The sequence below is a fragment of the Tenebrio molitor genome, unplaced genomic scaffold (assembly GCF_963966145.1).
Source record: "Tenebrio molitor unplaced genomic scaffold, icTenMoli1.1 SCAFFOLD_506, whole genome shotgun sequence".
NCBI classification, from domain to species: Eukaryota; Metazoa; Arthropoda; class Insecta; order Coleoptera; family Tenebrionidae; genus Tenebrio; species Tenebrio molitor.
In genome coordinates, this window is record NW_027184161.1 from 1 (window position 1) to 16,001 (window position 16,001).

General features: G+C 39.2%; 1 non-coding gene across 1 annotated transcript; it reads left to right on the forward strand.

Moving 5' to 3' along the window:
- Positions 1-9,380: 9,380 nt before the first annotated feature.
- Positions 9,381-9,500, forward strand: LOC138140883 (5S ribosomal RNA). Its single transcript, XR_011162793.1, has one exon. It is a non-coding gene; the product is annotated as a 5S ribosomal RNA (ribosomal RNA).
- Positions 9,501-16,001: the final 6,501 nt, after the last annotated feature.

A 16,001-nucleotide genomic window follows, 5' to 3' on the forward strand; every position in this document is an offset into this window, starting at 1 on the left:
TAAACACGGGTCGTTTACGATACCCTCTGGTTACTAGAAAAGTTCTAGACAGATGTTTGTCGGCTTTTCGAGGTATTTATTTGTGAGTCCAAAGACTCAATGGAGTAATATCGGACTGAAATTCCAAGATTTTGCTGTGTAATCCAAAAAACTATGTTCCTCGTAACATTTAACGATGTGTTAATTCAACTATTATTTTAATTTTTCGTATACGTATTTATACTAAAAAGTACAGCGCTTCCAACAGTGAATTGTGAATTGAAAATGTTTCAAAGAAAGATCGATAGTTTTGAAAAAAATTACATATTAATAAATTTAGATAGATTTAGAAGTATACATTGCACTTACTTTTCAAAATTATTGTACTTCTGATTTGGTTGAAATAACATAATATGTAGCAGTCATAGTCTTGTGTACATTGCAGTCGCGGCTGGTGTTGGGTAAAACCTTTATTTTTTAGGGGGTCATTACCCAAATGACCTCATGGACCAGCCGTTCCTGTTAGGTTTTATATATCAAATTGATTCGTCTGTCTTTTTCATCATGCCTTCGAAAAGCGAGCTCCTGTTTCGCCAAAGTAACTGTGACGTCAATTAAATACGATAATAAAATTCGGTTTTTCCGAACTTATTGTGAGTGAGAGCAGTGAGAGCATCTTCTTTTCGTATCCCACCTCCACCCGGCGGCAGTAGTGCAGTGCTTATCAACATAATTACCGGCGTCTCGCCTCCACATTTTGACTTTTTTGTGTTTTATGTGTTCTCTAAGTCCAAAATTTTTAAATTTTTAAAAAGAGATTGCGGTACTATTCCTGTTGCTGAAATTATAATAATATATTTATTAATTTTTGTATTATATGTCTGTGTTATATTGTGTGAATTTGGAACAGCTATATCTAAAAGATATGCTTGCTTTTGTTGTTTATTTAAAATAATAATGTCTGGTCTGTTATGCTGAATGTGAATGTCAGTTAAAACTGTGCGATCAAAATATAATTTGTAATTGTCATTTTCTAAACAACTTTCTGGTTTATAAATGTAATGTGGTTGTGTATCCTTTAATAAATTGAATTTAACTGCTAAATTCATGTGTATAATTTTTGCGAATATATCATGACGTTTTTTATATTCGCTGTGAGCCAAAACGGTGCAAGATCTTGTATTGCAAATATAAAACCCTCAGCTCTTTAAAATATCTCCCATGTAAAGACTTTTGTTTTATATTTGCTATAGTGTCATATCACGAGCTCTATTGAGAAAATAATTTTTTAGTGAAGCAATTTGATTGTGTTGTAGAATTTCTAGATTTGAAAAACCCCTACCACCATTTTCGCGTGGTAAATTAAATCTTTCAACAGCAGATTTGGGGTGATGTTTACAAAATTTTGTAAAGAGAACTCTAGTTTGAATATTTATATTCTTTAAATTAGTTTTGGACCATTTTATAACACCAAAAGAATAGATTTAATTTGATTTGATTGATTAATACCTAAATATTTATAAAATTCTCCTTTATTTAAATTTTTAATGATTTCTCCTTCTTTAGTTATATATTCTAAATTTTCGTAATGACCACGACATATTGATTGATTTTCAGTTATTGTTAAGTTTTATGTCATCCATATAAAGAAGGTGATTTAATTTAATATTAATTTTATAAATTTTAAGAATTTTAATTAACCATGAATGTGGTACTGAATCATAGGCTTTTTTGTAGTCTATGAATTGTTGTTGCATTATTTTCCAAACGTTTGAGACTTAAAATATTCGTCAAATGTTCTTCTTTTTTTAAATCAGAATACCCCTGACAAATCCGAACATTTTGTTTTGCGGTAGATAAAAGTAAACATGGGCCAAGACAGAATATTAATATTCGGTGTGGAATTTTCCTGCGTTCTTGTTCATTTCTATCGAAGTGCTCACGAAAAGTTGTGAATATCAACACTTTGTAATTGTCGTAGTGAAAAATAAAAAAGATAGCTATGGGGCACAACTTATTTCGCACTTCATTAGAAAAGTAACAGTATTAAAATAAAAAAAATATTTTTCTAAATTTCGAACGTTAGGTCTATCCTGACCAGCCGCCAATTAGTGGTATTATTTTATTTTTTGCTGTTTTCCACAATAGTTATTTTTATATTAAATCATTGATTCAAAAAATTGAAATTAAAAATTCAAATTTTTGAAGGAACTCTGAAGTTTCAATGCAGTGACCATGTTGCTAGGTAACTAATAAAAAACAGTGCGTGAAATGAAAAACAGAAATAGTCGTATGCGTTTTGTATGGTTTCTATGGTTTCGATCTTACTAACAATGCAATGAAAATGACCCACTTCAGGCACAGATAACTATGCGTGAATTTCAATTTTTTGAATCAATTATATAAAAACAAAATTGATTTGGCGGCCGCTACACAAAAGTGGTGGGAGGCGAGAACCTGTTTCCGCCGGTCAATTTTAAAATTAATAAATTTTCCCTGGATACGTATTCGACTTATCCGGTACGAGTTATTTTTAAATTAACTTAATGGCCCGTTGCTCTTGTTCTTTTTACATTGAATATGCGATGTTTTGGCATCGTTAGCAATAGTACAATACTCACGCATTTTTAATCTAAAATTAACAAAACTTGAATGGATCGGGATTATCACACTTCTGAATTGAAGTTTTCATTCGTTTAAAATATAATTGATAGTAATACGTAATGCGGATTGCCTAAACGTTGCTTCCATCACGTCAACATCACACATTCACGTTCGCCCGTAGAAATGGCGTGATGCACACGAAATCGATCCAAAAAGGCTCATAATATTTGTGTCACGCGAATCTACGTCGAAAACTAGAAAAAAAAAAAATTCAATTCGAATTTCAATAATCGAAACGATGCGTCGTCGATACTAAACGTAGGTAGTAACTAAAGTGTGATCGGGTGCGATAAAAGTGTCCGTCAATAATCATCATCCGACAATCATTTAATAGACGAACGCTAATTTTTGGCACTCACTCGGACGACAGAACCAGTCCAGACGGAAACCGGGGCGCGGGGTGGGTGGGTGGTTGTATGTCCGTGAATCTGTCCGGCGCGCGTCAACATTTCAGTTATCGTCGCGAGAGTTAAAACGAAAGGTGGTTAGTGTGAAAGTGACGTTTTTTCGTGGAGACACGTTACGAAGGGTGAGTACCTAATATAATATAAAACCAACCGAAAACCCACAATAGTGCCCCGGTTTATTATCGTGAATAGGTGTTTGGTAAATATTTTCTGTATTCCAACTAGCAAGTCTTTTATCAAAAAACTCCGGCAACATGGCTATTGTGGTATTGTTGATACCACCTAACTGAAGAACTTAGTTAATAACTAAGTCGACGATTTTATCGGGAAATTGAACGGAGAAACAAAAATAGCTCTTAGCGACAGTTGCCTGAAGTCGCAAATAACGGCGATTGACGAAATCACGTTTTTTTTATTTTAATTCCAATGAACAATACACAGGGTCACAATTATCTGTTATGTATTCTATAATGTTTTGCAAAGTAAATAATGTGAGTTGTCATGCGTAATATTAATTAGCTAAGTAATTTTTGCAAGTATTTTATGTCAGATATGCAATGTATAATAACGTAATGTTGCAAAGTATTTTAATTTTTATGCTAGGTAGAGATAATAACTCGACAATAACTCTTCTCTAATGAAAAAAAAAATAGAAAATGATTTAGGAACATAAAAAATCTCATTAAAACAGGAACAATTGAAATTAAAATAAACATAACATTCTGTACTAAAGTACAGTTTTGTTCACTCCTTTTTTCAAAGTCTTCTGTCCTCTCATTTGCACATACTGCTATTCCAAAACAGTGAAATTGTCTGTTTCAGGGAATCCTTAACGTTCCTTGCTAATGTCAACAACGTTTTCGATGAAACAAAGAGTCGGAAAAATGTCGGCTCATTGTATTCAATAACATACGCGACTACAAAACCATCTGTATCATTTGTAGGAATCGCGGTTTTTTCGATGAGAATTCGTTCTAATTTTTTCTTTCTTAAAAAAGCTAAGTAATTTTAATTTCACTAAAGATGAACATTTAGGCTATATGCTGGGTAATGCAAATCCATCAACCATCAACTAGGTTGTTCAGCAGATGTACGATTGTTTATTTGATTTCTTCTTCCGAAGAGTTGTATTCTGGCAAAATAGAAATTTATTCATAACATAACCTCAATCAACTAAATTATTTCGAATACAATAACCACATAACTACAAGTTGGATAGGCATGGGTGCAAAATACCGATAATGCATGAAACCTAATAATAATAATAATGACATAATAAAAGTTAATTAAAAATCGCTGTTTCACGTCTTTTTCTTTTTTGTTCGAGAGTTTTTGTGGTTCTGAAAAGAACCGTTTATAAATGTGTCGAAAACGAAAAACATCTATTTCGAACTGGTGTACTTGGTGACGGCTTTGGTACCTTCGGAGACGGCGTGCTTGGCCAACTCACCGGGCAACAACAGACGCACGGCAGTTTGAATTTCTCTGCTGGTGATCGTCGAACGTTTGTTGTAGTGTGCCAGACGGGAAGCTTCAGCGGCGATACGTTCGAAGATGTCGTTCACGAAACTGTTCATTATGCTCATAGCCTTACTAGAGATACCGGTGTCGGGATGGACTTGTTTCAACACCTTGTAGATGTAGATGGCATAGCTCTCCTTCCTCCTGCGCTTCTTTTTTTTGTCGCTCTTGGAAATGTTCTTCTGAGCTTTCCCGGCCTTCTTGGCTGCCTTACCACTTGTCTTCGGCGGCATTTTTCAATTCAATTCGATTCAACAAACTCGCGAACTGCTCTGACTCGTGTGCGTGCGTTAACTTTGCACCACCACCTTTCTGATAGGTAGTGTGTTCACCAGAACCCCACCTGAAAACGGGCTCCCACCAATCGTCACGTCCTATTCTCCTATCACGGAGGCTATAAATTCGAAGCACAGCTACCAGCTTTTACAATCGACGAGTCCCGTCCGTCAGTTTTATTACTTCTCGTGGTGTCTAACGAACGAACTTAAAATGTCAGGTCGCGGTAAAGGAGGTAAAGTGAAGGGAAAAGCGAAATCCCGTTCGAGCCGTGCCGGTCTCCAGTTTCCGGTGGGTAGGATACATCGTCTTCTCAGAAAAGGAAATTACGCGGAACGCGTCGGTGCAGGAGCTCCCGTCTATTTGGCCGCCGTCATGGAGTACTTAGCCGCCGAAGTTCTAGAATTGGCAGGAAACGCTGCCCGTGACAACAAGAAGACACGTATTATACCGCGTCATCTGCAGCTGGCCATCAGAAACGACGAGGAATTGAACAAACTCCTGTCCGGAGTTACGATCGCCCAAGGCGGTGTCTTACCCAACATTCAGGCCGTACTTTTACCCAAAAAAACCGAGAAGAAACCTTAAACGAACGATCGATCCATCTCCGTGGCGAAAACTCAAAATATCGGCCCTTCTCAGGGCCACTATAGCTTTTTTTTTTCGTAAAATGACCGATGCATCTTTTCTTTTTGTATTATTATCATTTACGACTGCAATGCCAAAAGGAAAGCAAGGGGTGTTTACGATCTTGGTACATTTATCAGGTAGTCAGTTAGTAATAATTGTCCGTTGTTTCTCGAAAGAACATCATGTTTCTTTTTTTTCCTCTTATTTTTATTTTGTGGTTCTGAAAAGAACCGATTTTGTATTTCGTATTTTATTCTGGTTTTCTCGAACGGTGAAGAGCGCCAGGAAATTAACCTCCGAAACCGTAGAGGGTGCGTCCTTGACGTTTCAAAGCGTAGACGACGTCCATCGCTGTCACGGTTTTACGTTTGGCGTGTTCCGTGTAGGTGACGGCATCTCGGATGACATTTTCCAAGAACACTTTCAGGACTCCGCGAGTTTCTTCGTAGATCAAACCGGAAATACGTTTCACGCCGCCACGACGAGCCAATCTTCTGATAGCGGGTTTCGTGATGCCCTGGATGTTGTCACGCAGGACTTTGCGATGACGCTTCGCTCCTCCTTTTCCCAATCCTTTGCCTCCTTTACCGCGACCGGTCATCTTTTCAGATTATTTCAACTGACACAAAATACCTGCACACCTCGTCCCTAGGAAGTCAACTACCGCAAAATTTCAACTAACGGAGCCTTATATAGATTCAACGGTTCACCATCGACCAATCGACGAAGTCAGCCGTTGACTTTGTTCACGTATAAAAGTACAATTTAATATGGCGGAATTTTTAGTACCCGTTTACCTTTCGACGCGTGCACGTCTAACGATCGTCAGAGTCGATTTTAATAATTGTCAGTTTTGTTTTTCATTCGTTTCATTCGAAATGGCCAGGACCAAGCAGACCGCACGCAAGTCCACCGGAGGAAAAGCCCCCAGGAAACAACTGGCTACCAAAGCGGCCAGGAAAAGCGCTCCCGCCACTGGCGGCGTCAAGAAGCCCCACCGTTACAGACCTGGTACCGTGGCTCTGCGTGAGATCCGTCGTTACCAGAAAAGTACCGAGTTGCTCATCCGCAAGCTTCCCTTTCAACGTTTGGTGAGGGAGATCGCTCAGGATTTCAAAACCGATTTGCGCTTCCAAAGCTCCGCCGTGATGGCCCTCCAGGAAGCGAGCGAAGCTTACTTGGTCGGTCTGTTCGAGGACACGAATTTGTGCGCCATCCACGCCAAACGTGTAACCATCATGCCAAAGGACATCCAACTTGCCAGACGTATTCGGGGTGAACGCGCTTAAATTTTTCCACATCGTGTTTCGGAAGAACAACACGAAACACGAATTTTATAACAAAAAAATCGGTTCTTTTCAGAACCTCAAACTTTACAGGCAAAAAAAAAAATATATCGCCCTTCAACCGGAAATGAATAAAATAAAAATGTCAATAATCGGTCGGTCCTCTCGATTCGGGTTGGGTTGCGGTCGTTCGTAAAATTTTATTGCATCCTGTCATCACCTACCTGCCAGCTGATGCTATCTATTTTATTTGGTTTCGCCGTAAGGATAGTTTTATTTCTTTTTTTCGTCGTAGATTATCGTGTGGCCCTGAAAAGGGCCATTTGTGCGTGCCCCGTTGCCGGTAGTACGATGATGACGTCGGAACGAGGCACAGCCGAACGAACATGAGTCGAGTATCCATCCACGTTTCTCACTTTTTCCTCTTCGGCGAAGCGGCCTTTTTCACCTTGACAGGAATGGCTTTGGCTGTCTTGGGTTTGGGTGCTTTGGGTTTTTTAGTCGGACCAGCCTTGTTAGATTTCTTCGCTTTGGAAGGCGATCGGGGTTTCGGGGCGGCTCTAGTTTTCTTTTCTGCCGAGGAGGCGGCCGATTTCTTGGCTTTCGCTGCGGCGGCGGAGGCAGCGACGGCGCTCTTCTTTTCGGCAGCAGTCTTCTTCGCTTTGGGGGAGGCTTGTTTTTTGGCTGTCTTCGAGGAAGCCTTGTCGGAAGTCGTCGCGACGGCGGTACGTTTGGCGGATGATTTTTTCGTCTTGGATGCGGCGGACGAAGCGGGTTTCCTCTTGTCGGAGGCGGAGGCGACTTTGGCACCACCGGAGGTGGACGAGGCGAGCTTGAACGAACCCGACGCGCCCTTACCTTTCGTCTGAACCAGAGATCCCGACGCCACGGCGCCTTTCAGATATTTCTTGATGAAAGGGGCGACCTTTTCGGCGTCGACTTTGTAATTTGCGGCGACGAACTTCTTGATGGCCTGAAGAGACGATCCTCCGCGTTCCTTGAGTCCCTTGATGGCGTTGTTTACCATCTCGGATGTCGGAGGATGGGACGGTTTCGCCCTGGGATTTTTCGCTTTTTTCTCTTTCTTCGCGTGGGATTGAGGGGTGGCAGCGGAACCGGTGGTGACCGATGATGCTGTTTGATTTTCGACGTCGGCCATCTTTCACGTTAAAACGTTAAAAGTTAATAATAATTATTGAAAAAACACTTGCTCACACACGTACACTTCGAGCACCTCGTGAACGAGAATTGAACAAAAAAATTTTCTAAGTCTTTATAAAATAGTCGCCACTGCGGACGGAAGACTGAACGCGCACCGCGTCCGCCGTCGAAGAAATTGCAGGCCTCGGAATCGTTGCCCGCGTGATGGCATCGTCCTCTTTCCTCGATCACCATCGCCACCGTGTGATCAAGCTGGCCGAACTCGGTTTCCGAAGTTTCCCTGGAGATAGCGAAGTTCGTCTCGGAACGTCGGTGGGTTTCGAATCAGGTACACGCCCCTCCAACCACCAGCCCTAAATCCGGGTCGTCACGGTTTCGATTCGGGACCGACGGTTTACGTCGGCGGTGCGGGGTAGACGCGTCGATTCCGGGAATCCATATTTCGTTCGCCGAAATATTGGTCCATCTCTTCCCGGAATACCGCGCCACCTTCTCGATTTTACGACATCTTCGCGTCGCCAAACGCTTCCGAAACGGTCGAAGCACAGAAAGGACCTGGTGTTCGAACCGAGGCAATTCCGACAACAGGATGCCGCGAACCGCCTCTCCGACGTTCAGGTCGATCGTTTTCGGCGGAAGTTGAAACGGGACGAGTCGACGACGGGTCCCGTTGCCGTCCGGACCCTTCGGGACGGCCGAAAGTCCGTCGAGAGGATCATCCGAAAGGAGACGGTCTTCATCGTCCGACCGATGCCGCACCTACGAGTTTTCCGATATTTTCTTCGACGGATCTTCAGGTTTTCTTCCTTCTTCTTCCGTCTTTCTCTCTTCGTAATTTCGTGTCCGACCTGCGTCGTCCGAAGTCGGGGTGAAGATCGAAGAAAAAACGCCAAAAATAACAACTCGTCAGCCACGCACACCGCGTTCGAATGTCTAACGGTCCAACTTGGATTTTCGAAGATCGCCGAATCCGAGGGACGATAAATAATAATAATAATAATAATAATGGTAATAAATAATAATGTTAATAATAATAATAATGATATGATGATTATAACGATAATTATTATAGATAGGTAAATAGAAACACAGGTCTCCTCTCGAAAATCGGAACTTCCTGATATTACTTACATATTTCGGTCGATCCAAATGTGGGAATCTCGTCGTCGTCGGAGCAAGCAGCGCGGTAGGTGGGGTGAAATTCTGGATTTTCCACCGCCGCCGGCGGTCGAAAAATGTGCGACGCGGGAGATCGCCAGTCCGTCTAGTAGTCTCTCTTGTCGTTAGAGCGTGACGTGGTGGTTGTTGTGGGATTTCCCGTTAGTTCGGTCCGACGTCGGTCGTCAGAGGGTAAGTGCATACGGAAACGAAACGCATCGCGTTTTGATGTTCATATTCGTGCATCGGAATGTTAAAAGCAATATATTTTACACCAACGATCACACCTAAACACCACGGCAACGGCCATACCACGTTGAAAAGCACCGGTTCTCGTCCGATCACCGAAGTTAAGCAACGTCGGGCGCGGTCAGTACTTGGATGGGTGACCGCTTGGGAACACCGCGTGCCGTTGCCCCCCAACACTTTTTGTTTTTTTTTGAAATCCATAGCAACCACCGAACCGATTTGTTTTTCGTGCAGGTATTCGGAAACATGCACAGACCCGTATAATGTAGATTCATAGCTTTAAGTACTAGATAATTAAGAAAACAATTTTTTTTGTCGATTAATTGTAAACAATTGCAGAATAAAAACTCGTCAAACGGTAAAGGTTGTCGTTCGATCACCGAAGGTAAGCCACGCGGGCAGCGGTCAGCACTTGGACGGGTGACCGGTTCATTATATTCCTTCCGTGAGTTTAACAAAGATAACATATGCAAATGTCGTAAGTGCGACGAGGAAGACGCGATCTTTTAATGTAAAAAAAATATATATTAGGTTACGCGTACATGCCACTTTGACTGCTGCTTTATTTTTTTGGTTTTTAAATAATTAGAGATCTGAATTCAACATATCAGTTCTATGTTATAATGGACAGACAATGTTGTATTCTTGGCCCCTAACACGTTAAGACCAACATAAAAACTAGAATAACTTACCATTCGTTAAACGTTAAACAATTTCGAACCACGTTTTTTTGAGCTCGAACAAACTCATAACACAACACTCATTTATTAGTCACTGGACCATTGTAAAACGAGAAGAGAGAAAAACCATGCGAAACTATTTTTAAAACGAAGAGAATAAAGGTTTTAAATGGTAGGGCTGTATGACAGACTTGTCAATTATCGTGGGGGGTACGGCTGAGATTTATGACGAAATCGAGCGGCGCCGGCGGTCGGTCACTTTCACGAAAGAGGTCTAAACACGGGTCGTTTACGATACCCTCTGGTTACTAGAAAAGTTCTAGACAGATGTTTGTCGGCTTTTCGAGGTATTTATTTGTGAGTCCAAAGACTCAATGGAGTAATATCGGACTGAAATTCCAAGATTTTGCTGTGTAATCCAAAAAACTATGTTCCTCGTAACATTTAACGATGTGTTAATTCAACTATTATTTTAATTTTTCGTATACGTATTTATACTAAAAAGTACAGCGCTTCCAACAGTGAATTGTGAATTGAAAATGTTTCAAAGAAAGATCGATAGTTTTGAAAAAAATTACATATTAATAAATTTAGATAGATTTAGAAGTATACATTGCACTTACTTTTCAAAATTATTGTACTTCTGATTTGGTTGAAATAACATAATATGTAGCAGTCATAGTCTTGTGTACATTGCAGTCGCGGCTGGTGTTGGGTAAAACCTTTATTTTTTAGGGGGTCATTACCCAAATGACCTCATGGACCAGCCGTTCCTGTTAGGTTTTATATATCAAATTGATTCGTCTGTCTTTTTCATCATGCCTTCGAAAAGCGAGCTCCTGTTTCGCCAAAGTAACTGTGACGTCAATTAAATACGATAATAAAATTCGGTTTTTCCGAACTTATTGTGAGTGAGAGCAGTGAGAGCATCTTCTTTTCGTATCCCACCTCCACCCGGCGGCAGTAGTGCAGTGCTTATCAACATAATTACCGGCGTCTCGCCTCCACATTTTGACTTTTTTGTGTTTTATGTGTTCTCTAAGTCCAAAATTTTTAAATTTTTAAAAAGAGATTGCGGTACTATTCCTGTTGCTGAAATTATAATAATATATTTATTAATTTTTGTATTATATGTCTGTGTTATATTGTGTGAATTTGGAACAGCTATATCTAAAAGATATGCTTGCTTTTGTTGTTTATTTAAAATAATAATGTCTGGTCTGTTATGCTGAATGTGAATGTCAGTTAAAACTGTGCGATCAAAATATAATTTGTAATTGTCATTTTCTAAACAACTTTCTGGTTTATAAATGTAATGTGGTTGTGTATCCTTTAATAAATTGAATTTAACTGCTAAATTCATGTGTATAATTTTTGCGAATATATCATGACGTTTTTTATATTCGCTGTGAGCCAAAACGGTGCAAGATCTTGTATTGCAAATATAAAACCCTCAGCTCTTTAAAATATCTCCCATGTAAAGACTTTTGTTTTATATTTGCTATAGTGTCATATCACGAGCTCTATTGAGAAAATAATTTTTTAGTGAAGCAATTTGATTGTGTTGTAGAATTTCTAGATTTGAAAAACCCCTACCACCATTTTCGCGTGGTAAATTAAATCTTTCAACAGCAGATTTGGGGTGATGTTTACAAAATTTTGTAAAGAGAACTCTAGTTTGAATATTTATATTCTTTAAATTAGTTTTGGACCATTTTATAACACCAAAAGAATAGATTTAATTTGATTTGATTGATTAATACCTAAATATTTATAAAATTCTCCTTTATTTAAATTTTTAATGATTTCTCCTTCTTTAGTTATATATTCTAAATTTTCGTAATGACCACGACATATTGGATTGATTTTCAGTTATTGTTAAGTTTTATGTCATCCATATAAAGAAGGTGATTTAATTTAATATTAATTTTATAAATTTTAAGAATTTTAATTAACCATGAATGTGGTACTGAATCATAGGCTTTTTTGTAGTCTATGAATTGTTGTTGCATTATTTTCCAAACGTTTGAGACTTAAAATATTCGTCAAATGTTCTTCTTTTTTTAAATCAGAATACCCCTGACAAATCCGAACATTTTGTTTTGCGGTAGATAAAAGTAAACATGGGCCAAGACAGAATATTAATATTCGGTGTGGAATTTTCCTGCGTTCTTGTTCATTTCTATCGAAGTGCTCACGAAAAGTTGTGAATATCAACACTTTGTAATTGTCGTAGTGAAAAATAAAAAAGATAGCTATGGGGCACAACTTATTTCGCACTTCATTAGAAAAGTAACAGTATTAAAATAAAAAAAATATTTTTCTAAATTTCGAACGTTAGGTCTATCCTGACCAGCCGCCAATTAGTGGTATTATTTTATTTTTTGCTGTTTTCCACAATAGTTATTTTTATATTAAATCATTGATTCAAAAAATTGAAATTAAAAATTCAAATTTTTGAAGGAACTCTGAAGTTTCAATGCAGTGACCATGTTGCTAGGTAACTAATAAAAAACAGTGCGTGAAATGAAAAACAGAAATAGTCGTATGCGTTTTGTATGGTTTCTATGGTTTCGATCTTACTAACAATGCAATGAAAATGACCCACTTCAGGCACAGATAACTATGCGTGAATTTCAATTTTTTGAATCAATTATATAAAAACAAAATTGATTTGGCGGCCGCTACACAAAAGTGGTGGGAGGCGAGAACCTGTTTCCGCCGGTCAATTTTAAAATTAATAAATTTTCCCTGGATACGTATTCGACTTATCCGGTACGAGTTATTTTTAAATTAACTTAATGGCCCGTTGCTCTTGTTCTTTTTACATTGAATATGCGATGTTTTGGCATCGTTAGCAATAGTACAATACTCACGCATTTTTAATCTAAAATTAACAAAACTTGAATGGATCGGGATTATCACACTTCTGAATTGAAGTTTTCATTCGTTTAAAATATAATTGATAGTAATACGTAATGCGGATTGCCTAAACGTTGCTTCCATCACGTCAACATCACACATTCACGTTCGCCCGTAGAAATGGCGTGATGCACACGAAATCGATCCAAAAAGGCTCATAATATTTGTGTCACGCGAATCTACGTCGAAAACTAGAAAAAAAAAAAATTCAATTCGAATTTCAATAATCGAAACGATGCGTCGTCGATACTAAACGTAGGTAGTAACTAAAGTGTGATCGGGTGCGATAAAAGTGTCCGTCAATAATCATCATCCGACAATCATTTAATAGACGAACGCTAATTTTTGGCACTCACTCGGACGACAGAACCAGTCCAGACGGAAACCGGGGCGCGGGGTGGGTGGGTGGTTGTATGTCCGTGAATCTGTCCGGCGCGCGTCAACATTTCAGTTATCGTCGCGAGAGTTAAAACGAAAGGTGGTTAGTGTGAAAGTGACGTTTTTTCGTGGAGACACGTTACGAAGGGTGAGTACCTAATATAATATAAAACCAACCGAAAACCCACAATAGTGCCCCGGTTTATTATCGTGAATAGGTGTTTGGTAAATATTTTCTGTATTCCAACTAGCAAGTCTTTTATCAAAAAACTCCGGCAACATGGCTATTGTGGTATTGTTGATACCACCTAACTGAAGAACTTAGTTAATAACTAAGTCGACGATTTTATCGGGAAATTGAACGGAGAAACAAAAATAGCTCTTAGCGACAGTTGCCTGAAGTCGCAAATAACGGCGATTGACGAAATCACGTTTTTTTTATTTTAATTCCAATGAACAATACACAGGGTCACAATTATCTGTTATGTATTCTATAATGTTTTGCAAAGTAAATAATGTGAGTTGTCATGCGTAATATTAATTAGCTAAGTAATTTTTGCAAGTATTTTATGTCAGATATGCAATGTATAATAACGTAATGTTGCAAAGTATTTTAATTTTTATGCTAGGTAGAGATAATAACTCGACAATAACTCTTCTCTAATGAAAAAAAAAATAGAAAATGATTTAGGAACATAAAAAATCTCATTAAAACAGGAACAATTGAAATTAAAATAAACATAACATTCTGTACTAAAGTACAGTTTTGTTCACTCCTTTTTTCAAAGTCTTCTGTCCTCTCATTTGCACATACTGCTATTCCAAAACAGTGAAATTGTCTGTTTCAGGGAATCCTTAACGTTCCTTGCTAATGTCAACAACGTTTTCGATGAAACAAAGAGTCGGAAAAATGTCGGCTCATTGTATTCAATAACATACGCGACTACAAAACCATCTGTATCATTTGTAGGAATCGCGGTTTTTTCGATGAGAATTCGTTCTAATTTTTTCTTTCTTAAAAAAGCTAAGTAATTTTAATTTCACTAAAGATGAACATTTAGGCTATATGCTGGGTAATGCAAATCCATCAACCATCAACTAGGTTGTTCAGCAGATGTACGATTGTTTATTTGATTTCTTCTTCCGAAGAGTTGTATTCTGGCAAAATAGAAATTTATTCATAACATAACCTCAATCAACTAAATTATTTCGAATACAATAACCACATAACTACAAGTTGGATAGGCATGGGTGCAAAATACCGATAATGCATGAAACCTAATAATAATAATAATGACATAATAAAAGTTAATTAAAAATCGCTGTTTCACGTCTTTTTCTTTTTTGTTCGAGAGTTTTTGTGGTTCTGAAAAGAACCGTTTATAAATGTGTCGAAAACGAAAAACATCTATTTCGAACTGGTGTACTTGGTGACGGCTTTGGTACCTTCGGAGACGGCGTGCTTGGCCAACTCACCGGGCAACAACAGACGCACGGCAGTTTGAATTTCTCTGCTGGTGATCGTCGAACGTTTGTTGTAGTGTGCCAGACGGGAAGCTTCAGCGGCGATACGTTCGAAGATGTCGTTCACGAAACTGTTCATTATGCTCATAGCCTTACTAGAAATACCGGTGTCGGGATGGACTTGTTTCAACACCTTGTAGATGTAGATGGCATAGCTCTCCTTCCTCCTGCGCTTCTTTTTTTTGTCGCTCTTGAAATGTTCTTCTGAGCTTTCCCGGCCTTCTTGGCTGCCTTACCACTTGTCTTCGGCGGCATTTTTCAATTCAATTCGATTCAACAAACTCGCGAACTGCTCTGACTCGTGTGCGTGCGTTAACTTTGCACCACCACCTTTCTGATAGGTAGTGTGTTCACCAGAACCCCACCTGAAAACGGGCTCCCACCAATCGTCACGTCCTATTCTCCTATCACGGAGGCTATAAATTCGAAGCACAGCTACCAGCTTTTACAATCGACGAGTCCCGTCCGTCAGTTTTATTACTTCTCGTGGTGTCTAACGAACGAACTTAAAATGTCAGGTCGCGGTAAAGGAGGTAAAGTGAAGGGAAAAGCGAAATCCCGTTCGAGCCGTGCCGGTCTCCAGTTTCCGGTGGGTAGGATACATCGTCTTCTCAGAAAAGGAAATTACGCGGAACGCGTCGGTGCAGGAGCTCCCGTCTATTTGGCCGCCGTCATGGAGTACTTAGCCGCCGAAGTTCTAGAATTGGCAGGAAACGCTGCCCGTGACAACAAGAAGACACGTATTATACCGCGTCATCTGCAGCTGGCCATCAGAAACGACGAGGAATTGAACAAACTCCTGTCCGGAGTTACGATCGCCCAAGGCGGTGTCTTACCCAACATTCAGGCCGTACTTTTACCCAAAAAAACCGAGAAGAAACCTTAAACGAACGATCGATCCATCTCCGTGGCGAAAACTCAAAATATCGGCCCTTCTCAGGGCCACTATAGCTTTTTTTTTTCGTAAAATGACCGATGCATCTTTTCTTTTTGTATTATTATCATTTACGACTGCAATGCCAAAAGGAAAGCAAGGGGTGTTTACGATCTTGGTACATTTATCAGGTAGTCAGTTAGTAATAATTGTCCGTTGTTTCTCGAAAGAACATCATGTTTCTTTTTTTTCCTTTATTTTTATTTTGTGGTTCTGAAAAGAACCGATTTTG